Source organism: Somniosus microcephalus, chromosome 1, assembly GCF_052327205.1.
Source record: "Somniosus microcephalus isolate GS21.2 chromosome 1, FLI_Smic_1.0, whole genome shotgun sequence".
In the NCBI taxonomy this organism is placed as follows: Eukaryota; Metazoa; Chordata; class Chondrichthyes; order Squaliformes; family Somniosidae; genus Somniosus; species Somniosus microcephalus.
Window position 1 is genome coordinate 209576174 of NC_140987.1, and position 25048 is coordinate 209601221.

Below are 25048 nucleotides of genomic sequence, written 5' to 3' on the forward strand. Positions count from 1 at the left end.
TTGTGGCATCTAATCTCAGACTGCTCTCATGCAGTCTCAGCTTGATGCCATGCAAGCTCTGACTGCTGCCATCATGGCTGGGTCTAACACCGTCGACCGGGTCTTTCACGGTGTCGCAGCAGGCCAGCAATCTGTGCTCCAACAGATTGCTAGGGATGTTGAGGTGCTGCCCCAGGGGAGTGGCAGTGGGTCAGTGGAGCAGTAACCTGCAGTCCTCTCTCAAGATGACAGCATTCCTGCTCCCACCACTGCCACTCCGCCATTGTCCTTGTCACTGCCTGTCGTCCAGCCAGCCCAGAATGCTGCGCCCATGCTGAGGTGGTGCAGTCTACAGCCGGGCCTTCCAGGCCCAGAGCTGGTCAAGGGCATCCTGCAAGGCCATCTGAAGTCTCCCGCACAGACACTCAGCAGCCTTCCACCAGCCCTGCTGCAGCCACTGGGCCAACACTTCATAGGAGCACTAGAGTAGGCAAAGGAACAGTAACGACAAGCACTAAGGGATTGCACAAGGGTGAATAGTTAATATTTTTGTTGTAAGTGTGTCTTCACTGATTTTCGATAAATTTATTAATTCAGTTTGGATTCTTTTGTGGTGTGTCTCATTTCAGCTTTGCGCTGTGATATGGCCTGAGACATGGATGGGGATGTGGTGAGCAATGGGGATCTGGGGCTTAATTCATTGGAACCGCAGTCTGATGAGGCTGTCATGGACCGCCCTCCTGGAAGGCCAATTGAGTGGCTGCCTCCTTCCTCGCTCCTGTTCCTCCTCCTCATCATCCTCCATATCATCTTCCTCATCTTCCTCTTCCTCCTCATCCTCCTCCTCCTCTCCCTCTTCCTCCTCCTCAGGTGGTCCCACAATCCCTGGTGGCAAGCGCTGGGCCCTCATGATGGCCAAGTTGTGGAGCATGGAGCAGACCACCATGAAATGGGACACCTGCTCAGCCGAGTACTGGAGGGCCCCTCCCGAGTAGTCAAGGCAGTGGAACCGTTGCTTCAGCAGGCCGATGGTCTGTTTGATGACGTTCCTGGTGGTAGCATGGCTGTCATTATATGAGTGCTGGGTAGGAGTGTTGGGTTTGCAGAGGGGAGTCATGAGCCAGGTAGAGAGTGGATAGCCAATGTCTCCAAACAGCCAGCCGTGAGCTTGATGAGGTGGCAGGAAGAGTGCTGGCACACCGGTCTGGCGCAGGATGAAGGCATCGTGGCTGCTGCCAGGATAGCGGGCATTGACATTGAGGATTCGCTATCTGCTGTCACACACCAACTGCACAGGTAAGGCCTCCTGTTGTGAGCCCTGATGGCCCTCCTCCTCCCTCTGGTCATATGTTCCAGTCTTTTTTGCTGCCTCCATTCCCTCCGCCATAGATCCTGGCGGGCAAGGTGGTAGCCTTTACAGTTACGGAAGATCTCAGGATTGTTATGAGGTGCCCGCAAAGCCATGTGGATGCTGTCAATGGCACCCTGCACCATGGAGAATCCTGCTATCCTGGCAAAGCCACATGCACACTTGTCCTGCTTCTCTCTGGTAATGGGGAAGGAAATGTAATCCCTTCTCCTGCTGTAGAGAGCTTCTGTGACCTCCCGGATGCAGCGATGGATGGCGAACTGCGAGATGTTAGCTATATCTCCTGTTGCAGACTGGAAGGATCTGCTGGTGAAGAAATTGAGGGTGACGGTGACCTTGACGGCCACTGAGTGAGCCGTGGTCATCCTGATCTGAGGCTCGAGGTCTGGTTGCAGGAGGTGGCAACGTTCTGTGACCGCCTCCTTGGTGAAGCGGAGCCTTCTAATGCACTGCTCCTCGCTTAATTGGAGTTGGAGACGTGCTCTCGGCATACCCTCGGAGGGTAAGGCCTCCTGTTGCGAGCCCTGATGTCCTTCCTCCTCCCTCTGGCCACATGTTCCAGTCTTTCTCGCTGCCTCCACTCCCTCTGCCATAGATCCTGGAGGGCAAGGTTGACTGCCAGTACAGCCCCCATTAATATAACCAAGTGTAGCAGTTTGATTTTTTTAAGAATAAATGTAGCTACTTTTATTTGCCACAACACTCCTGATACTAAATAACCTTGAAATTATGGAATGAGGCTGTTACACTATGTGAAACTGACAAGAAAGCACTGAAACGCCACTAACCTATAGCTGCGACTCGTTACTGATGATCCCTTTAAATAATATCCCTGGAGCCGGCTTCCTGTTGCTTCATGCCAGCTCTCCCTGTTGCTGTTTCCTCCAGGCGCTAAGGTAGGTGGCGACAATCAATTTTGCAGATTGGGCAGCCAGTGAGTGTTGCACACTCACTGACGTCACGATTGAGACTCCCGGCAATAATTCTTAGTGGCAGCGCTTCGTGCGGTGGGGTCGGGGGCAGGGTTTGGCATGCAGCATTGCATTCGCCTTGCCCTGGCAATAATGCTCTAGCACCCCATCTGCTGGTGCTAAGGTACCAAATTCTCCCCCACAGTCTCTCATATACCTTTTCTATGCAACATGGCAATATTTTTTCTCCCTCATGCATGGATCTCTAAACTAAAAATAAAAACCAAAAACCATGTTTAAAATCTTACGCAGTAGGTGCTGAGGCCAAACCATGTATCAATGCAGAATTAGCACACTACATAATTTTCAATTACACATGACCCTTTGATATTTCACTGGGAGGAAGTCTTGATTCCAAAGCTGCAAAGAATGTCTCTGTTAAAAGGAGAGCAGGAGTAAATAACAATTAACCCTCGAATACTGATCATCATTCAATGTTATTAGTTTAATTGTCAAAGGCAGCTCTTGGGTTGATATAACTTCCTTTTACATTTGTAGGCCGGAAGATTCCTGGTGTTACTTCGCCAGAAGTGAGGCGGAAACCTTGTTTACGATAACAGGGTTTATGCCGCATTTCTGGCAACATAATGCCGGTAGAGCAGGAAAAGCCTTAAGGAATTTCTCAGGCATAATCTTTAACAGATTAATTGTCCAACTAAAAGAAAGATTGTTCCTTTGTATGGGATTGTAATTTTATGAATTGATATAATTTACGAATTTGTTTCCTCCATTAGTGGCATACAATTAGCAAATCCTACTGAATTTCCAATACATTCTAATCTGGCTACAGTGCTCACTAACAATGTGGGGACATGTATATTTCACATTAAAGCTAGGCACCGTTAAGAATGATCAGCAGCATGTACTGCATTCCTAAATTTATGCAAAAAGAATGCAAATAATTTTCCTAAAATACAAAAAAAGAATGATGCAGTGGTTTTTATCAGAGACTGGGCCAATCTTAGGTTTGATCCTCTCTTTGCTCAGTTAAACATCAGAGCTGTGTCAAGTGGGTGGTGTTGAACTGCAGCTGTGGCATCTTCTTTCGATGAAGCGGGGGAATCATAGAGGAGAGTTTCAGCCGGGTAATCCCTAATATCTTCTGGTGGTTGGCTACAGGGAGCATTAGCAGTGGTCTGGTCAGCAGAGATATCAGGCCAAGCAGAGTGAAAAATGGAAATAATTTATCAAACAATACACAAAAAGACTGCCTTTTGCTTCCACTAGTTAGCTATGTGGTGGAACCTCAATATCTTTTCACATTATGTTCTGGATGAAATTCTCTATTAAAATAAAGATAAGTACAACACACAGTAGTAAGAATGATTAGTTTTCAAACTGTGTCAACATAACACATGCAAGCGAAATTCTATTTAAACCTGGTTTAAGCCTTAGGTACTGTTGTCGGGGGGGGTGACACATCGGGGGAAGGCACCAGCAGCCAGGCTCATGGCACCATGACTGGCTCTGTTGCAAAGAAGGGAGGGAAAAAGAGTGGCAGGGCTATAGTAATAGGGGATTCGATTGTAAGGGGAATAGATAGGGGTTTCTGTGGTCGCGACCGAGACTCCAGGATGGTATGTTGCCTCCCTGGTGCAAGGGTCAAGGATGTCTCGGCGCGGGTGCAGAACATTCTGGAGGGGGAGGGGGAACAGCCAGTTGTCGTGATACATGTTGGTACCAACGACGTAGCTAAAAAAAGGGAAGAGGTCCTACAAGTAGAATTTAGGGAGTTAGGAGCCAAACTAAAAAGTAGGACCTCGAAGGTAGTAATCTCTGGATTACTACCAGTGCCACGTGCTAGTAAGAGTACAGAGAACAGGATAGTTAGGCTAAATACGTGGCTTGAGCAGTGGTGTAAGAGGGAGGGTTTAAAATTTTTGAGGCATTGGAACCAGTTTTGTGGTAGGTGTGACCTATACAAAAGGGACGGTCTACACCTGTGCAGAGATGGAACTGATGTTCTCGGGGTAATTTTTGATAAAGCAGTTCGGGAGCATTTAAACTAGTATGGCAGGGGGCTAGAAACCTATGTAGTGAAATAGAGGAAAGTGAAAGGCAGACAGAAATAAATGATAAAAGGGTGAGGAACAAAAAACAAAGGGCCAAACTAATTCATAAAAAATGTGAGCATAAAAAAAGCCTGAGGGTTTTATACCTTAATGCGAGAAGCATCAGGAACAAGGTAGATGAATTAGCTGTGGAAATAGAGGTTAATAATTATGATCTAATTGGGATTACGGAAACATGGTTGCAGGGTGAGCAGGGCTGGGAGCTTAACATACAGGGGTATTCAGTATTTAGGAAGGATCGACAAAAAAGAAAGGGAGGAGGGGTAGCATTGCTAGTAAAAGAGGGGATAAATGCAATTGAAAGGAAGGATATTAACTCAGTTAATACAGAATCTATATGGGTGGAGCTAAGAAATAGCGAGGGGCGAAAAACATTAATAGGAGTGGTATATAGGCCTCCAAATAGTAAAATAGAGGTTAGGGAGGGCATCACGAGGGAAATTAGAGAAGCGTGCAATAAGAGCACAGCTGTCATCATAGGTGACTTTAACTTACATATAGATTGGACTAGCCTAATCAGTAAAAATAATGAGGAGGAGGAATTCCTTGAGTGTTTGAGGGATGGTTATCTGGATCAATATGTCGAGGAACCAACTCGGGAACAGGCTATATTGGACTGGGTACTGTGCAATGAGAAGGGACTAATCAGTAATCTTGTTGTACGGGGACCCTTGGGTCAGAGCGATCATAACATGATCGATTTCTCACTCGAAATGGAGAGCGAAGAAATTGACTCAGAGACTAAGGTCCTGAATTTAAACAAGGGGAATTATGATGCCATGAGACGGGAACTGAGTAGGTCTGATTGGACAACGTTCCTGGGAGGACTGGAGGTAGATAAACAATGGCAAACATTTAAAGATAGAATGACAAAATTGCAAAAATTGTTTATACCAATCTGGCATAAAAGGAAATCTAAAAAGGTGACTCAACCGTGGATAACAGGGGAAATTAGAGACAGCATAAAATCCAAAGATAGGGCGTATAAAATAGCCAAAAAAAGCGCCAGAGCGGAAGATTGGGAACAGTTTAAGATAGAGCAAAGGAGGGCAAAGGGCATAATCAAGAGGGGCAAAATAGCTTACGAAAACAAGCTGGCGGAAAATATAAAAACTAACTCCAAAAGCTTTTATAAGTATATCAAAAGGAAAAGACTGGTGAAAACCAAAGTTGGTCCATTGCAGTCAGATACGGGGGAATATATAATGGGAAATAAGGAAATGGCAGATCAACTAAATGCATACTTTGGGTCAGTCTTTACGAAGGAAGACACAAAAAACCTCCCTGGGATATCGGGAAAAATAGGGACATTGGCAAAGGAGGAACTGACGCAAATCAATATCTCTAAGGATATGGTGTTAAGGAAGCTAAAGGGATTGAAGGTGGACAAATCCCCAGGGCCTGATAACATGCATCCTAGGGTACTGAAGGAGGTGGCCCTAGAGATAGCGGATGCACTAAGGATGATTTTTCAGAATTCATTAGACTCGGGAACAGTACCGATGGATTGGAGGGTAGCTAACGTTACCCCACTATTCAAAAAGGGGGGTAGGGAAAAAGCAGGTAATTACAGACCTGTAAGCCTTACATCAGTTGTGGGCAAAATGCTGGAGTCCATCATTAAGGATGAAATAGCGGAGCACTTAGCAAATGGGGACAGGATAGGACAGAGTCAACATGGATTTACAAAGGGTAAATCGTGCTTGACTAATCTATTGGAATTTTTTGAGGGAGTAACTGGTAGAATAGATGGGGGAGAGCCAGTAGATGTGGTGTACCTGGACTTCCAAAAGGCCTTCGATAAGGTCCCACATAAAAGATTAGCATGGAAAATTGAGGCTCATGGGATAAAGGGGAAAGTTTTGGCGTGGATAGGGAACTGGCTGTCAGATAGAAAACAGAGAGTTGGAATAAACGGCTCATTTTCTGAATGGCAGGCAGTAACAAGTGGGGTACCACAGGGATCTGTCCTGGGCCCCCAGCTGTTCACAATTTACATTAATGACCTGGATCAGGGAGTCGGATGCAGCATTTCCAAATTTGCAGACGACACTAAACTAGGAGGGGGGGTGGGCTCAGAGGAAGAGACCAGGAAGCTCCAGAGCGATTTGGACAGACTGGGCGATTGGGCGGATAAATGGCAGATGCACTATAATGTGGACAAGTGCGAAGTTATCCACCTTGGGTGCAGGAACGGGAGGGCAAATTATTATTTAAATGGCAATAGATTGGGAGAGGGGGAAGTACAGAGAGACCTGGGTGTTCTTGTACACCAGTCACTGAAGGCGAGCATGCAGGTGCAACAGGCGGTCAAGAAGGCAAACGGTATGCTGGCCTTCATAGCAAAAGGGTTAGAATACAGGAACAGGGATACCTTGCTGCAGCTGTACAGGGCACTGGTGAGACCACACCTCGAGTACTGTGTACAGTTTTGGTCGCCTCATCTGAGGAAGGATGTTCTTGCCATGGAGGGGGTGCAGCGGCGATTCACCAGGCTGATACCAGGAATGGCGGGAATGACCTATGAGGAGAGACTATGTAGTTTAGGGATGTACACACTGGAGTTTAGAAGATTGAGAGGGGACCTCATAGAAGTGTATAAAATTCTGACAGGTCTAGACAGACTGGATGCAGAAGGAATGTTTCCCTTGGCGGGTGAGAACAGAACTAGAGGACATAATTTAAGGATAAGGGCTAAACCATTTAGGACAGAGATGAGGGGGAATTTCTTCACTCAGAGAGTGGTGAACCTGTGGAACTCATTGCCACAGAGGGCAGTGTACGCCAGCTCATTAAATATATTTAAGAGGGAATTAGATATATTTCTACGGGCAAAAGGGGTTAAGGGTTACGGAGAGAAGGCGGGGACGGGATACTGAATTAAAGGATCAGCCATGATCTCATCGAATGGCGGAGCAGGCACGAAGGGCCGAATGGCCTACTCCTGCTCCTATCTTCTATGTATCTATGTATCTATGTATCCCCAACCCACAAAATAACTGATGCAGGCTTTTAAATAATATAAAGTTAAGTAATGTTGGGAGTGTAAATAAAGAGTGAAATGACACAAAACTTCTTCATGGGTTATAGTGTTTCCCAAGCAGAATGAAAAACACCCACAATTCTATCATATTAAATAAAAGCAGAAAATGCTAGAAATACTCAGCACCTGTGGAGAGAGAAACAGAGTTAACATTTCCGGTCGATGGCCTTTCATCTGAATCATATCATTATCAGAATAATATCAGAATCTTATCATATTGAAATCTGCACTATTCTTGACATTTTGAAGTAGTTTGGTGGATGCCCACTACTATCTCCCAAGACTATTATCTGTTGGCATGTTGTGATAGCTTTGAGAATGAGGTCTGCATTGTTAAAATTCTTGTCCCTACGGATGACGATATGGTTCAATAGATACTGTTATCCTTCACTGATGTCCAACAATCTAATAGGCCAGTTACTTTCCACATTTGTGTTCATGTTCAGTGATTTCAGCTTCACATTGATGCAAAATATGTGGTATAACTGAGGACTGAAATCGCTGAACTGAATGTGTACGTCATCTTGGCAAGTAATTTGAGACCACCTCAAGGAGATGCTCATGCACCATTTCAATTCACATTGGCTAATAGTATAAGTGCAACCCATGTAAAGCACCATTTTAAATTGCATTTGTAATCTTTTTAAAGTTAGTAGAAAGCTAACTGTCCTTTCAGCTTTTTGTTAACATCAAAATTTAACCAGCATTTGCTGCTGGTGAGTGAAGCTCTGCATATGTTTACTTGCAAGCATGCAAAGGGCTCTACTTTCTCCGACAAGACTGTGATACAGAGCAAGCCTTTTTTTAATGCTGCTAAAATTGTAAACATAGGGAAAGATGGAGAAAATGGAATATCTCATTTTAAATATCTCATTGATAAAGTGCCACATAATAGGCTTGCCAGCAAAGTTGAAGCCCATGGAATAAAGGGGACAGTGGCAGCATGGATACAAAATTGGCTAAGTGACAGAAAACAGAGAGTAGCAGTGAACAGTTGTTTTTCGGACTGGAGGAAAATACACAGTGGTGTTCCCCAGGGGTCGGTACTAGGACCACTGCTTTTCTTGATATGTATTAATGACTTGGACTTGGACACAGATTGGTGGAATGGGCGGACACATAGCAGATGAAATTTAATGCAGAAAAGTGCGAAGTGATACATTTTGGTAGGAAGTTCAAGGAGATGCAATATAAACTAAAGGGTACAATTCTAAAGGGGGTGCATGAACAGAGAGACCTGGGGGTATATGCGCACAAATCGTTGAAGGTGGCAGGGCAGGTTGAGAAAGCAGTTAAAAAAGCATACGGGATCCTGGGCTTCATAAATAGAGGCACAGAGTACAAAAGCAAGGAAGTTATGATGAACTTTTATAAAACACTGGTCTGATCTTGAAATAAAGAATAGATTTGCCTTTCTAATCTAGGCTTTATTAACTTAAAAAACCCAGTAGCACATCTTTCAACACCAGTCTCCAACAATGACTAGAGAGAACTGAATTTAAGATGGCCACCACAAATCACCTGACATCCACTACCAATGAGTTTACAGCATATATCTCAAGGTAGAAACAAACAACCAATTACAATACTTCTTACTAATACAGAGAACAACCACCCCATTCACCAATCACAATACTTCTTATTAAACATAGGAAATAATCACCACAGACCTCAACTGGAATATTGTGTCCAGTTCGGGGCTCCGCACTTTAGGAAGGGTGTGAAGACCTTAGAGAAGGTGCAGAAAATATTTACAAGAATGTTTCCAGGGATGAGGGATTTCAGTTACGTGGATAGACTGGAGATACTGGGGTTGTTCTCCATGGAGCAGAGAAGGTTGAGAGGAGATTTGATAGAGAGGTTTGAACAGAGTAGATAGAGAGAAACTGTTCCTATTGGCGGAAGGGTTGAAAACCAGAGGACACAGATTTAAGGTGATTGGCAGAAAAACCAAAGGCGACATGAGGAAAACTTTTTTACACAGCGAGTGGTTAGGATCTGGAATGCACTGCCTGAAAGGGTGGCGGAGGCAGATTCAACTGTGGCTTTCAAAAGGGAACTGGATAATACCTGAAGGAAAACATTTTGCAGGGCTACGGAGAAAGGGCGGGGGAGTGGGATTAGTCGAAGTGCTCTTGCAGAGAGCCGGCACAGGCTCGACGGGCCGAATGGCCTCCTTCTGTGCTGTAACCATTCTATGATTCTATGATTCTAAATCACAGTCTAACAGTGTACCATTGATTGCATGAAAAAGAAGCAGTTTAAACTTCACTTGATTATTCGCAGTGGGTGCAATCATATAACAACTGTATGAAGCAGTTTAGCTTCGTACAGATGCTGCACTTACAGTGTGAATACAGCAATCTCACTCGGAGGGACCACAGGATGGCTGGTGTGGGAGATGGAAAAGAATGCCACCTGGTGCAGCTGGGGTGTTCTCATCTCAGGTTGGGGTTGAGGCACATTCTTGGGGTGGGTCGGAGTTGATACTCTGCTGTGCATCAGACAGGGTGAAGCAGATTGATTACTGACCTTATTTAAGGGGCTCATTTATTTGAAGACATATTTCATTAAGGTAAACCACTATTTTACAACATACTGTATAATTGTCACAGGGATCCAGGGCTAACCAGGGCTCTGGAACTGCTCCAGGGAAGGGCCAGGATACTGCTCACAAGCATTACTGCTTCCTATTTAGAATTCATGCGTTGTCATCTTTATGCATCACCAGGTCAGATCTTGACTTTATATCTATTTTGTAGTATCCTGCTCCTTTTCATTGTCCTGGCATTTCAATGTTTGGTCTGAGTTGATTGAACCCACAGCATGCTAAACCAGAGATAGGGTTTCTAGTGGCTGAAACCCATACCAATGACAGCCAGCTGACACGTTTCATTCACACTCCTTTGGTTCAAGGCTTTTATATATCACTGTGTATCAATTTACTTTTTAAAATATTAATAAAACAAACATAACAAAGTGATACCATGTGTGCAGCCTGTGGATTTTTGTGCAGCCAGGTGGATGAGTTGGGCCCTGATTTCTCTTGAACTGATATCAAACAGTCTACAGGAAACAATTCCATATTAGTCAAAAAAGTTAGTGCTGGGAAACAGAAAACTTTCCCATTTCAGGCATCTAGTGTCAGCATCAAGCATTCCTAGGCCCAGTTAGGTAAAGTCTAATAATCTACTAGAATGTGAGTTCAAAGCCCACCATAGCAGTGTGAAAATTTGAATTAATTTAAAAAAATGTAAAGGTTAATTAAGGTTTCAAAAAAAATCTTGAAATTAAAAAGTTGATATCAGTAAAAATGACCATGAAACTCTTGAACTGTTGTAAAAATTCAATTGGTTCACTAATGTCCTTTAGGGAAGGAAACCTGCCATCCTTCTCCGGTCTGGTCTATATGTGTCACTAATCCCACACTAGCGTGGTTGACTCTTAACTGCTGAAGTGGCCTAGGAAGCCACTCAGTTATATCAAACCTCAGGGCAATTAGAGATGGGACAATAAACACCAGCCTTGCCAGCAACACCCACAGTCCAAAAATGAAGTTTAAAAATCCCACTGCTGTCAGATGCTATAATGATTAATGCAAACGTAGAAGAAAAATAAATGTAATCTCACACTAATTCTAAAGTTGGAGAAACGGAAAATCCTTTATGATTAGAGTGAGAATTGTGATGTTAGATTGGACGCCCTATGCCCTCTCCCCAGCAGCATTGTATTGATTGAAGCCTGCAGTCTGTAAAAAGCAATTATGACCTGTTACCAGGCAAACAAAACTCCCTCACCACCAGGGGATTAGCTGCTTTCTTCAAGGTCACTAAGCAGGTGAAAGTTGTAAATGCATGCCTTCCCCAGGCCACCAGGAAATCTCTTGCTTAACCACCCCTCCTCCTCCCCTCCCACCCCCACCACCTCGCACCCCAACTGCTGAGAAATAAGGTGTTCAAGATGAATACTTACAAAGACCACGAGAGATGCAAGTCCCGAGATATTGCATGGGAATTAGCTGCCATGTAGAAATTCATCTCCATGCCACCACTGAAAAGAGACAAAAAAGTTACATATGAACACAAAACGATCAAAAAGACCTCATTTCCACTTAGTTGCAATTGCCAATCCTATAAACCCAACAGGATTAATGAAGATATAATAAACAGCCTTTAGAAAGTCATTTCCGCAACTAGACAGGGTTGACTGTATTTCTTCCTATGGTTTATTGAAAGGTCTCATTAGCCCTGGGCATGTGATTCTTACCACCACTATCAAGTCCAGCTGATTTATTGTATTGCATCCAAAGGCAATGAGGTCAGAAGCGAGTTATAGGAAGTTTGCAAGTCCTTCTTTGGTGATTCCATAATTTCCTCCTTTGCAAGTTATTTTTCTCATGTGCCATGGTCTTCCTGTATCCTCTGTGTGCTGAGGAAACATGTGGGTTGGTGATCTGCTCTCAGGGCTCTCTCTGTGCTGGTTGAACTGACTATAGGAGGTGTGCGACAGAAGTCTGGCAATTACTTCAACTGCACTGATGCAGATGGATCAAGAGTTCAGTGGGTTTGTGGATCATGAGAGTGCTCCCTTGTCCCACTACTCTGTGACAGTGGGTATAGGCACTCCTTTGTACACAACATACAGAGATAATTACTGTATTAAACTGATTGCCATGAATTTTAAAATTTATAATCATTTTCAAATGGAATAAAAGAAGAATTTCAATGTATACTCTTATAGTTTTGTAACCTATAAATATGTAGAAACTGCTTTGTGATACCACCTTGTAATTGTGTAGCCCGACCAGTAGAAGCAAGTCTATTATGCTCAGTGTTTTTTCATTAAGGGTGCTAAAATACCACAAAGAAGATTTAATTGCAACTGGATGTACATCAAGAAAGAACGAAAAACAAACTTGCATTTATATAGCGCCTTTCATGACCTCGGGTCGTCTTAAAACGCTTTACAACCAATGAAGTACTTTGGAAGTGTAGTCATTGTTGTAATGTAGGAAATGCAGCAGTCAATGTGTACACAGCAAGATCCCACAAATAGCGATGAAATAAATGATCAGATCTGTTTTAGGTGCTGGTTGAAGGATAAATGTTGGCCAGGACACTAGCAGAAATCCCCATCTCTTCTTCAAATAGTATCATGGTATTTTTAACATCCACCTGAGAGGACAGATGGGGCCTTGGTTTAACATTTCATCCTAAAGATCATTACAGTTTGAAAAAATAATTTTGATTGCAGCATTTTTAGTTATGATTCCTAACAATGCTGTAGATGCACGCTGTGGTTATATGTTCACTAGGCACTATTATTCCTCTGCTGCACACCATTAGTAGGGTTACCAACCTATTTTTTAATATTTGTTACTTGGGGATTGTAGGCACTGCCATGTAAGGCAATTGTAGAACCTGCCTAGAACTACTGCCTCATCACACAATTTTACTTTTATAAAAGAGTAGGGTTAGGGCCAGCTGGCCTGGGTTCACTGGATTTTTTTAAAGGTCTCATTCACCGCAGTAGGGGCAGCACCTCAGTCATGGGCGGTTCGGGAGGATTTAAACTAATTTGGCAGGGGGATGGGAACCTAGGTAGTGGAAAAGAGGGAAGTCATATGAAGTCAGAAATAGATGGTAGAAAGGTGAGAAGCAATAAGCAAAGGAGAGAAACACAAAGGGCCAAACTAATTCATAATGAGAGTGTGAAAAAAGCAAGCCTGAAGGCTTTGTATCTTAATGCTAGAAGCATTAGGAACAAGGTGGATGAATTAGTTGTGGAAATAGAGGTAAACAAGTATGATTTGATTGGGATTACAGAAACGTGGCTGCAGGGTGGGCAAGGCTGGGAACTTAACATCCAGGGATATACAATATTTAGGAAGGATCGGCAAAAAGGTAGGGGAGGTGGGGTAGCATTGCTGGTAAAGGAGGGGATTAATGCAATGGAAAGGAAGGATATTAACTCGGATGAAACGGAATCTGTATGGGTAGAAATGAGAAATAGCAAGGGGAGGAAAACGTTAGTGGGTGTGATATATAGGCCTCCAAATAGTAATATGGAGGTGAGGGAAGGCATAAAAAGGGAAATTAGAGAAGCGTGCGATAAGAGCACAGCTGTCATCATGGGTGACTTTAATTTACATATTGATTGGACTACCCAAATTAGTAAAAATTCTGAGGAGGAGGAATTCCTGGAATGTTTTCGGGACGGTTATCTGGACCAATATGTCGAGGAGCCGACTCGAGATCAGGCCATTTTAGACTGGGTATTGTGCAATGAGAAGGGACTTATCAGCAATCTTCTTGTACGAGGCCCCTTGGGTCAGAGCGATCATAATATGATCAAGCTCTCAGTCGAGATGGAGAGTGAGGAAATTGAATCAGAGACTAAGGTCCAGAACTTAAATAAAGGGAATTACGAGGGTATGAGACGGGAATTGGGTAAGATTGATTGGGTGGTGTTTCTGGGGGGATTGACAGTGGAGAGACAATGGCAAGCATTCAAAGATAGAATGGAAGAATTCCAGAACATGTTTATACCGGTTTGGCATAAAAATAAACCTAAAAAGGTGACTCAACCGTGGATAACGAGGGAAATTAGGGACAGCATAAAATCAAAAAAAAGGGCATATCAACTGGCAAAAAAAAGCACCAGACCGGAAGATTGGGGGCAGTACAAGATACAGCAAAAGAGGACAAAGGGATTAATCAGGAAGGGGAAAATAGAATACGAAAGTAAACTTGCAGCAAACATAAAGACAGACTGCAAAAGCTTTTATCGGTATATCAGGAGGAAAAGACTGGTAAAATCCCAAGTCGGTCCCTTGCAGTCCGATTCGGGAGAATATATAATGGAGAATAAGGAAATGGCAGACCAATTAAACTCATACTTTGGTTCTGTATTCACAAAGGAGGACACAAATAACCTCCCAGGAATATCGGCAAACATAGGGACTAATGAGAGGGAGGAGCTGACAGAAATTAGTATCTCTAGGGATATGGTGTTGGGTAAGTTGAGGGGACTGAAGGCCGACAAATCCCCGGGGCCTGATAAACTACATCCTAGGGTACTTAAGGAGGTGGCCCTGGAGATAGCAGATGCTCTAAGGATCATCTTCCGGAACTCCATTGACTCGGGAACAGTACCCGTGGATTGGAGGGTAGCTAATGTTACCCCAATATTTAAAAAGGGGGGTAGAGAGAAAGCAGGGAATTATAGACCAGTAAGCCTTACATCGGTTGTGGGCAAAATGCTAGAGTCCATTATTAAGGATAAAATAGCGGAGCACTTGACAAATGGGGAAAGGATCGGACAGAGTCAACATGGATTTACAAAGGGTAAATCGTGTTTGACTAATCTGCTGGAATTTTTTGAGGAAGTAACTGGTAAAATAGATGGGGGAGAGCCAGTGGATGTGGTGTACCTTGACTTCCAGAAAGCCTTCGATAAGGTTCCACACAAAAGATTATCATGCAAAATTAAGGCTCATGGGATTGGGGGCAAAGTATTAACGTGGATAGAGAACTGGCTGGCGGATAGAAAACAGAGAGTTGGAATAAACGGCTCGTTTTCGGAGTGGCAGGCAGTGACCAGCGGGGTGCCGCAAGGATCTGTCCTGGGACCCCAGCTGTTCACAATATATATAAATGATCTGGATCAGGGAATTGGATGCAATATTTCCAAATTCGCTGACGACACTAAACTAGGAGGAGGGGTGGGCTCTGATGAGGATGTCAGGAGGCTACAGTGCGATTTGGACAGGTTGGGGGAATGGGCAGATACGTGGCAGATGCACTATAATGTGGATAAATGCGAGGTTATCCACTTTGGGGGTAAAAACAGGAGGGTAGATTATTATCTAAATGGCAATAGATTGGGAGATGGGGAAGTGCAGAGGGACCTGGGTGTTCTTGTGCACCAGTCACTGAAGGAGAGCATGCAGGTGCAACAGGCGATCAAGAAGGCAAATGGTATGTTGGCCTTCATATCAAGGGGGTTCGAGTATAGGAATAGGGATACCTTACTACAGCTGTACAAGGTGCTGGTGAGACCGCATCTGGAGTATTGTGTACAGTTTTGGTCGCCCCATCTGCGGAAGGATGTTCTTGCCATGGAAAGAGTGCAACGGCGATTCACCAGGCTGATACCTGGAATGGCGGGAATGACCTACGAAGAGAGATTAAATAGTTTGGGCTTGTACTCACTGGAGTTTAGAAGATTGAGAGGGGATCTCATCGAAACATATAAAATTATGGCAGGCCTGGACAGGCTGAATTCAGAGAGAATGTTTCCAATGGCCGGGGAGCACAGAACCAGGGGCCACAGTCTAAAAATAGCGGGCAAATCATTTAAAACAGAGATGAGGAAGAATTTCTTCACTCAAAGAGTGGTGAGCCTGTGGAATTCCCTGCCACAGAGGGCTGTGAAGGCTAATTCAATAAATATTTTCAAGAGAGAATTGGATATATTTCTGAAGGCTAAGGGGATTAAGGGTTACGGAGAAAAGGCGGGGACGGGGTACTGAACTGGTAAGATCAGCTATGATCTCAGACGAAGATCAGCCATGATCTCATTGAATGGCGGAGCAGGCTCGAAGGGCCGAATGGCCTACTCCTGTTCCTATCTCTATGTTTCTATGTTTCTCTATGTGTTCAAATAGAATTATTCTCACCTTGTATGGATAGTGATAAGACCATATTAAGGATATCAAGGGGGACCCAGGAAGATCTCCCCTGTTATGTGTACTTTGGACACCCTTCCTTCAAATGAAGGTTAATGTATTGAAGCGAGTTTAGAGTGGAGCAGCACGGATGATTTTGCAACTTATGGATCTAAGCTACTTTAGTAAGCTATTCACTGTGGTTCTCTCCTGCAATTGGGGCAGACTGCCAATCTGACTACCATCTCTTTCCACCAATGGACTGTCGACCCAGTCAGGGGAAACCCTATGATAGGTGAGTATGGCTAGAACAAAGCAATGTCCTCTCAAAGATTTGCCACCACCAGAATCAAGACTAACTTGAACTGGTGTCTTCCTTGCTCAAGAGGTGGAATAATTTAGCCACCTTTTCCCAGCTGAAGTCAGTTTTTTCCAGATGGCAATCTGTTCATTGTGCTAACACAATTCTTATTATAGGCAACCTGACTGAGGTTCTGTCAGCTTGCCAAATATCTCTAGACTTTCATTATACGGTTGATATTTTAGTCATTATTGTCCGACCATTTCAAAGCCAGTAGATGCTGGTATTTTGCTATTTGTTCTGATGGTAACTTAAAAATCTTTAACCAAGAGTGAAATTCAAAGTCCCTAAATATGGTTTCCATTTTGGGATTGTTTAAAATGTCATTTTCCATTACTGCTTGTGTGCTACAAGCCAGATGGATTAGCAAGGGTCAATTTCTGAATTTTAATGCACTAAGTTTACATAAGTTCAGCTAACTTTCCAATGGAAATGGAAATGTGTTTAGTTACTGTTTATTTACAAAAAGACTTCAACGTTTAAAAGTTACACATTTCTACAGCAAGTCTCATTGGAATAAATTGGCTAGCCACACTGACCGACCTAAATTGGGCACATGCGAAATTGTGTCGACATCCCAAATTATGCCTAAACATGTCTGCACTAAAGCTGAGAGAGTGACAATCTAAAACAAAAGTCTTCTTTTACTTCTTGATCAGGCTTATTTTTTGCTGCCTAGGTGGCCTATGACCTTGCAAAATGTCTGCAATTACAGCCTTGGATAAGGTCAGTAACAGGACACTGGAACCTATTCCATTAGGGGTTATTGCGCAGTGCACACATACATTTAAGTATACTGTCAGTCTGACAAAGCCCCAACAAAAATAACAAAACCAAGACTGTTCTATGAGGGACAGCTGCTCACAAGGTCAGTCTGAACTTTGAGTAAATTAGCTCTATGCTTAACCCTCAGAGGGTGGAGTCATGAAACTGTGCTGTGTCAATGAAAATGACAAGTTTGTATTTGTGCTTAAGCAAGTGCCATTATAAACATTACACCAAGCACTTCTCAACAGTGCAAAACACAATATTAATAAAAACCATTAATCTTTTTCTCCAGTTACAGTGGACTGCCAATCTGAAACCTGCAGCTGGGCAGTGTGAATTGCAGCAGACAGTACCTGTGTTATATTGCGGACTGCAAATAGCATTCTAACAGCCAGGAAAGAGTTCTCTAAGCTGTCATGCAAGCACAAAAGCTGTCCCCCGCCCCACTCAGTCAGTATATCTCTAACCATGGGAATTGCTGTTGATTTGCTGTTCAACTGAGAGTTACTTTAATTTTTAACAAAGCAGCTTAACACACCATTTTCTGGTTTTCAGTATGTGTCTAAATTCTGCTCTGAATTATCCCCCTATATATATAATAAAAACTGCACAACTGTATTAAAACTGTATTATCGTCCAAAAAAATCACCAATCTACTTTAGGGCCTGCCGGAAACACAATCTGCCAAATGTGAATGAGGTCAAGAGGACATGGCTAACCCCTCTGATCCATTTCCCTAACTTCTGCTCCAAACCTGCCCAAATTATTACCGGCATTATATAACTAGGAGTAGGAGCTGCAGGGAGGTATCCCTGAGGCAGATACCATATTGAGGAGGCCAATTGATGTGCTGCTACTGATGGTTGGTGTTACTTCGCCTGCATATTGAGCTATTTGGCACTTTGGTGGTACAGTTAGGACATTTGCTGTTAGTTTTATGCAGGTCTTCTTAAAGTTCTGCTTTAAATGGGGGACATAGATTTCCCAATGGGAATTCCTCTATTTCTATGCTACAAAGAAGAGGAAGATGAGAATACAGAGGAGGGTAAATCAGAGGCTCTTAGAGTCAGGCTTCACAGAAGGCATCTCTTCCCTACACGCTTATACACACTTACGTGAGTCTACAGGCCAGGAAGGTCTTATTTAGACTCTTTTGACCATAAATGCTTCAGAAGGCTGTGCTCTTCCCCGGAGGATATTGGGGGCATATGTAACCTGAAGACCTGAAGCCAATTTCCACCAGGAGAACAGCATTGTCTGTACCCTTCAAGGTCAAGACTCTGGTAGGAGTTGTCTACAGAGAGTAGTGATGTAATGGGGGAATATATAAATATGGAGATAAGGGAAGCATGTAACGGAACCAATGTAGTTATAATGGGATACTTTAATTTTCTGATAGTATGGGAGAAGCAGAACAGCTCAAGTAGTAAAGGCAACACATTTCTAGAGTATATTCCAGACAGTTTTCTGGAAAAATGGGGATAATTTTAACCCCCAAGAACGGGCGGGTTTGGGTCGGGTGGGAGGTAAAAATGTTTTAAATTTAAAACCCGACCCCAATCTGCCTCAAACCCGCCCACTTTCGGTTTTAAAGGAGGCGGGTCAGAGGGCGGTTAACCAATCTGCTCTCAAAAGGTGGGTCGGTCACTGAAATCTTTTAAAGAGGCTATGTGACTCTATTTTTATATTTTTATTTTTAAGGAAAGCAGAAGAGGAGGAAGCGAAAGGAAGGAGGCAACCCAGACAGCCCCTTTCTGGCCAGAATATCCAGGATCAAATCATCCGCCTGCGGTACCGGTGAACACAGCCCCAATTCCCCTTTCAACATTTGTCCCACTCCTTAGCTTCCCTCTGTTACTGTCCATCACAGCATCATCTTGGCCACAATGCTGAAATAAAAGCCACCACAAAGCAAACTTTCCAATCCAGCTTTATCCATATACTAGCTGGAGTGTCCGGCGGTGCCGAGGGTTTTTTGAGGGCATGTTGTTGCTGGAAGAGAGAGCGAGAGAGAGACTGGGGGGAGAAGAGAGAGGCTGGGGGGGAGAGAGCGACTGGGGGGAAGAGAGAGAAAGAGAGAGAGACTGGGGGAAGAGAGAGAGAGAGAGAGACTGGGGGGGAGAGAGAGAGAGACTGGGGGGGGAGAGAGAGAGAGAGACTGGGGGGAGAGAGAGAGAGAGAGACTGGGGGGAAGAGACAGAGAGACAGAGACAGAGAGGGAGAGAGAGACAGAGAGAGAGAGGGAGAGAGAGACAGAGACAGAGGGAAGGAGAGAGAGAGACAGAGAGGGAAGGAGAGAGAGAGGGAAGGAGAGAAAGGGGAAAGGGGTGGGGGGAAAGGGATGGGGGAAAGGGGTGGGGGGAAAGGGGTGGGGGAAAGGGGTGGGGGGAAGGGTGGGGGTAAAGGGGTGGGGGGAAAGGGGTGGGGGGAAAGGGGTGGGGGGAAAGTGGTGGGGGGAAAGGGGTGGGGGAAGGGGTGGGGGGAAAGGGTGGGGGGGAGGGGGGTGGGGGGGAGGGGGAGGGGGGAAGGTGAGGGGGAAGGGGGGAAGTGGGGAAGGGGGGTGGGGAAAGGGGTGGGGGGAAGGGGGTGGGGGGAAGGGGGGTGGGGGAAAGGGGTGGGGGGGAAGGAGGGGTGGGGGGAAGGGGCGGGTGGGTGGGGGAAGGGGGTGGGGGGGAAGGGGGTTGGGGGGAAGGGGCGGGTGGGTGGGGGAAGGGTGAGGTGGAAGGGGGGGAATGGGGGGGAATATGGGGGGGAAGGGAAAGGGGAAGAGGGGGAGGGGGAAGGGAAGGGGGAGGGGGGAAGGGAAGGGGGAGGGGGGAAGGGAAGGGAAGGGGAGGGGGGAAGGGCGGGGGGAGGGGGGAAGGGAAGGGGGAGGGGGGAAGGGAAGGGGGAGGGGGGAAGGGAGGGGGGAGGGGGAAAGGAGGGGAGGGGAAGGGGGTGTGTGGGAGGGGGGAAGGGGTTGTGTGGGGGGGAAAGGGTGGGTGGGAAGGGGGTGTGGGGGGGAAGGGGGGGTGGGAAGGGGTGAGGGGGGAAGGGGGTGTGTGGGAGGAGGGGGAAAGGGTGGGTGGGAAGGGGTGTGGGGGGAAAGGGGGGTGGGAAGGGGGTGGGGGAGGAAAGGGGGTGTGGGGGGAAGGGGGTGTGGGGGGAGGAGGGGTGAAGGGGCGAAGGAGGGGGAAAGGAGGGAAGGAGGGGGGAAGGGGAGGGGGGGAGCCAGCAGACCCTCTCCCCTCTGCCAGTGTTGAGAGTTGCGCTGCTGGCGGCGGTTGGAGAAGGCTAGGCCCCGGGGCCTTGGGCACCCGCACTGACATGGCCCAGCTGAGCCCAGCGCCCCGGGCAGCCCGAGCTCCACAGCCGCCGTTCGGCCGCAGGCCACAAAGCACCCGAGCCCAGCACTGGCGATGGCTCCGCGGAGCTCCGTACCGCCCCGCCAGCCTTTACAAAGGTGGCGGCGGTGGCTACGCTTGGCTCAGGCCCGCCCTGCCAGCCTTTACAAAGATGGCGGCGATCACGGGCCACTTGTTGAGCGGGACAGGAGGTGCCTAGCTCGGGCGTGGCTGGGGAGGAGAGGTCGAGACTTCAAGGCCTGCAGGCGGGGTAACCCTGGAAGGTTGCGGCGCCCGGCAGAGGTAGCGAGTCAAGAGGGGAAAAAAAGGGTGAAAGGTAGGAAAATTAATGAGGTTAGGGAAAATATTTACAAATTAATTAACTTTTTTTAAAAACAATTTAATTGTGTTTTAAAAGCAACTTTTTTTTTGCTGGAAATCTAGATTTGAAAATAAACACGCAGAAAGTGGTAAAAATAAATGAATAGTTAGGAATCAAGATGGCGGCCACTCACCTCAGCTCAGAAGGATTAGGCCCGCCCACACACGCAATGAAACGCCCCCCCCGTGACGCACCGATTGGTCAACCATCAGGTTAATCCCCTGTACGATTGGTCAACCATCACATCACTCAAAGCTAATGAGCGGAAATAACAACAGAAAATGCTGGAAATACTCAGCAGGCCAGGCAGCATCCGTGGAGAGAGAATGAGCTAATGAGCGGAATGTTGCCGTTTTTTGAAACTTTTTTGTATACTGTCTGAACAATTTTTGTCTGACCAAAAAGTAAATATGCCTATTAGAGTCCCCTAATAATAAGCTTTCTTTTGATATAACATGTGTGTAGGTACGCTCTATAACTTTTGATTGTATAGCCGGACAGACAGAGAGACAAACAGACAGAAAGACAGAAAGACAGACAGACCGGTTTAATCAATGAACCACCCTTGTGCATTTCCTTAGTGACTGTCTTGCATCTGTCTTTGCCTATCCTAGTGATGTCATGCAGCACTACCTTGGTTTTGGGGCAGGGCTACAGAACCCATATCTGGGCTTAAAGGTTTAAATTATGAGGACAGCTTGCATAAACATGGCTTGTATCCCCTTGCATTTAAAAGGTCTGATATACCTATCAATTCCTCCAATAAAAGGCGAAGAGTTACGAAGGTGACTAAAGGTTTTTATTGACTAAATAACAGAGCCCACTCTCGTGGGTGATCCGATCCAAGCAGGAGGAATACCAGCCAGTCGCTCACCTTTATACCTGGCCTGGTGGGTGGAGCCAAGGCAGAGTCGGCAGTGGTCATCCCAGGTATAGCAGTGTGGCAAGAGGCGACCTCGTACCGTGATACAATAGTGGTCAGTGATACAGTTATAACGAACAGTGGTGAACAGTGCTAACTACTAACAGTGATACGATAGTGAACGTGGTTTACCACATTAAAATGGCGTCTCCCACGAGGTAGGGCAAAATGACGGAGAAGATGGCTGCCCCCGTAGCTCACATGAGGCACTATTGGGGTCGGTTGCCTTTATCAAAGATGGCCGCCCCCATGACTCATGTGTGGGGATGCTGGCCTCAGTTGCCCTAAACAAAGATGGCCGCCCCCATGACTCATGTGTGGGGATGCTGGCCTCAGTTGCCCTAAACGAAGATGGCCGCCCCCATAGTTCGCATGCGGCACTGCTGGCCTCTGAGGATCCGCTCCTGCAGGCCTTGGAGAAGTGGCCTTTCTTCAGGCAGGTTTTGCATATGGAGTTCTTGGCTGGGCAGCGCGACCTCGGGTGCTTCTCCTGGCCACAAAAAAAACAGCCGGCGGCCCGATCGCGGATGCCCGATGTCGGGGCCGGTGCCGGGGGTGGCGGGGCCGGTCGGGTCCGGGACGCCGACGCAGAGGTAGGTCCCGGGGGCGGCGCTGGGAAGGGTGCTGTGGTAGGGGTCGGGCCCGAGTCCCAGGGTCGCGAGCAGTACCTGGTGAATGCTTCCTGATCTTGGTGGGCCACTTCCAGGGAGATAGCGAGGGCTTCAGCTTTTTCCATGCTGAGGTCTTTAGCTTCCAGCAGTCTTTGCCGTGAGTACTCGGACCGTAGGCCTTTCAGGAATGCGTCGCGGATATTATCTTCAGTATTTTCGGCTGCCGACACCGATTTAAAGTCACAGTTCCTGGCGAGTGCATATAGCGCCTGTGAGAATTCGGCTACTGATTCTCCTGGCTGTTGCGGCCGTGATCTTAGGAGGTGCCTAGCGTACATGTAGTTTACCGGGGTCCGGTACTTCTGTTTCAGCAGGTTGATGGCGGTCTCGTAGGTAGTCATGTCCTCGATGAGAGTGTATACTCTCGGGCTCAGTTGTGCCTGCAGGACACTTAGTTTGGATGCCTGAGGGACGCTGGATTCTCTCAGGTATGATTCGAAGCAGACCAGCCAGTGTTTAAAGTCTGCGGCTGAGTTTGCTGCTCGTGGGTTCAGGTCCAGGTACGGCGGTCTGAGGGCTCGCAGCCAAGCTGGCTGGTGTGGCTGTGCTCCTGGGAGCTGCGCTGGTGGCTCCTCCGCCGGTTGTGACTCGTTGTCGGACATCATTAAATTTAGTCAATAAAATTGATATACCTATCAATTCCTCCAATAAAAGGCGAAGAGTTACGAAGGTGACTAAAGGTTTTTATTGACTAAATAACAGAGCCCACTCTCGTGGGTGATCCAATCCAAGCAGGAGGAATACCAGCCAGTCGCTCACCTTTATACCTGGCCTGGTGGGTGGAGCCAAGGCGGAGTCGGCAGTGGTCATCCCAGGTATAGCAGTGTGGCAAGAGGCGACCTCGTACCGTGATACAATAGTGGTCAGTGATACAGTTATAACGAACAGTGGTGAACAGTGCTAACTACTAACAGTGATACGATAGTGAACGTGGTTTACCACAAGGTCGAGATGTGATCTAATTGAGATGTTTAAAATGATAAAGGCATTCAATAGGGTAGATATAGAGAAACTATTTCCTCTGTGGGGAATCCAGAATAAGGGGGCACAATCTTAAAATTAGAACTAGGCCAGTTAGGAGTCAAACCAAGTAGCACTTTATCCACACAAAGGGTAGTGGAAATCTGGAATTTGCTCCCCCGAAAGCTTATTGATGCTGGGTCAGTTGAAATTTTCAAGACTGAAATCGATAGATTTTTGTTAGGTACGGGTCTGAAGGAATGTGGATCAAAAGCAGGTAAATGGAGTTGAGGTACAGAACAGTCATGATCTGACTGAATGGCGAAACAGGCTCGAGGCATTCAATGTCCTACTCCTGTTCCTACGTTCCCATAAATCTCTTTGCCACCATATTCTTCCAGGCAGCAGCAGGTGAACTTTACCACATTAATTAGGCAGCTGCTTAGCACTACATCCAGAAGGTGACTGTTGTTCTATTGAGGAGGGCTGTGGAATTCATATCCTTCTCAATTGAAGCAGACAAACAGTGGGTTTGGGGAGGGTGGGCGACCAATCCGCTCTCAGGAGGTGAGTCGGTCAATGAAAGCTTTGAAGAAGGCTGTGTGCCTCCATTTATACAAGCTTTGTATTTTTAACTCATGTCGGTCGGGTTTCCTGGTGTCGGGAAATCCGGCAGGTAAAAGGAGGCGAGAAGGGCTGGATCCATGACGTAAATGGATTTACAGCACTGTTTGTGGGCCAGGAGAAGCAGGAGTGTTTCTTATCAGCACAAACCTGCAAACTTCCCCACGATCTGTCCGACCACCCACTTCTATTATCTCCGACCCCCCCGATCTCCTCCCACCCCACGCAATCACCAACCCCCCTCGCGATATGTCTGACTCCCCTCCACCTCAACAATCTCCGACCCCCACCGTAATCTCACACACCTGCGACACCATCTCGCCATCCCCTGACTAGGCTCTACCACACCGTGACTACCATATCACTCCCCAGACCACACTCGACCCCTCCGTGGCCATCAGCTCGCCTCCCCGAACCACGCTCTACCCCCATGACTACCATCATCTCGCCCCCCCCCAACTATGCTCTACCCCCTGCAGCCACTATCACACATCCCTGTCAATCAGGCTGGCTAGTTGGGCGGGAAACCTGGAGAAAAAAATAAGACACACCCTGTAGTTAAACCTATACTTTTGGGTTTTCCGCCCATAACTCCTCCCAACCCCCCCCCCCCCTCCACACACCCCGGCTCGAAGTGTGCGCCTTGGTAAATATGGGGGTCAATGAGCTCCATGCCATCACAAGAGTCATCGAGCAGAATTCTCAAGTCTCGTTTTACATGCCTGGATAAATCTGGTGTAGCCCTTCAGACTCTCAGGGAGACTTTTAACCCTCATGACAGGCCGGGGGTGGGGGCAGGGGTTGGGGAGCAGATTAAAATTTAAAATCTGAAAACCAACCCCAAACCACCTTGAATGTGCCCACTTCCAGTTTTAACGGAAGCAGGTTGGGGGGGCTGGTGACTAACCAGCTCGCAGGATATGGTAATGAGGCTG

General features: G+C 46.3%; 1 protein-coding gene across 1 annotated transcript in view; it reads left to right on the top strand.

The window, feature by feature from the left end:
- tmem167a (transmembrane protein 167A) overlaps positions 1-19133 on the top strand; it is a 488889-nt gene extending 469756 nt beyond the window's left edge. The window contains exon 5 of the mRNA XM_085989392.1: positions 18933-19133. The gene's annotated coding sequence lies outside the window, so the exon portion shown is untranslated. The remainder of the gene's footprint in view (positions 1-18932) is intronic.
- The last annotated feature ends 5915 nt before the right edge of the window (positions 19134-25048 follow it).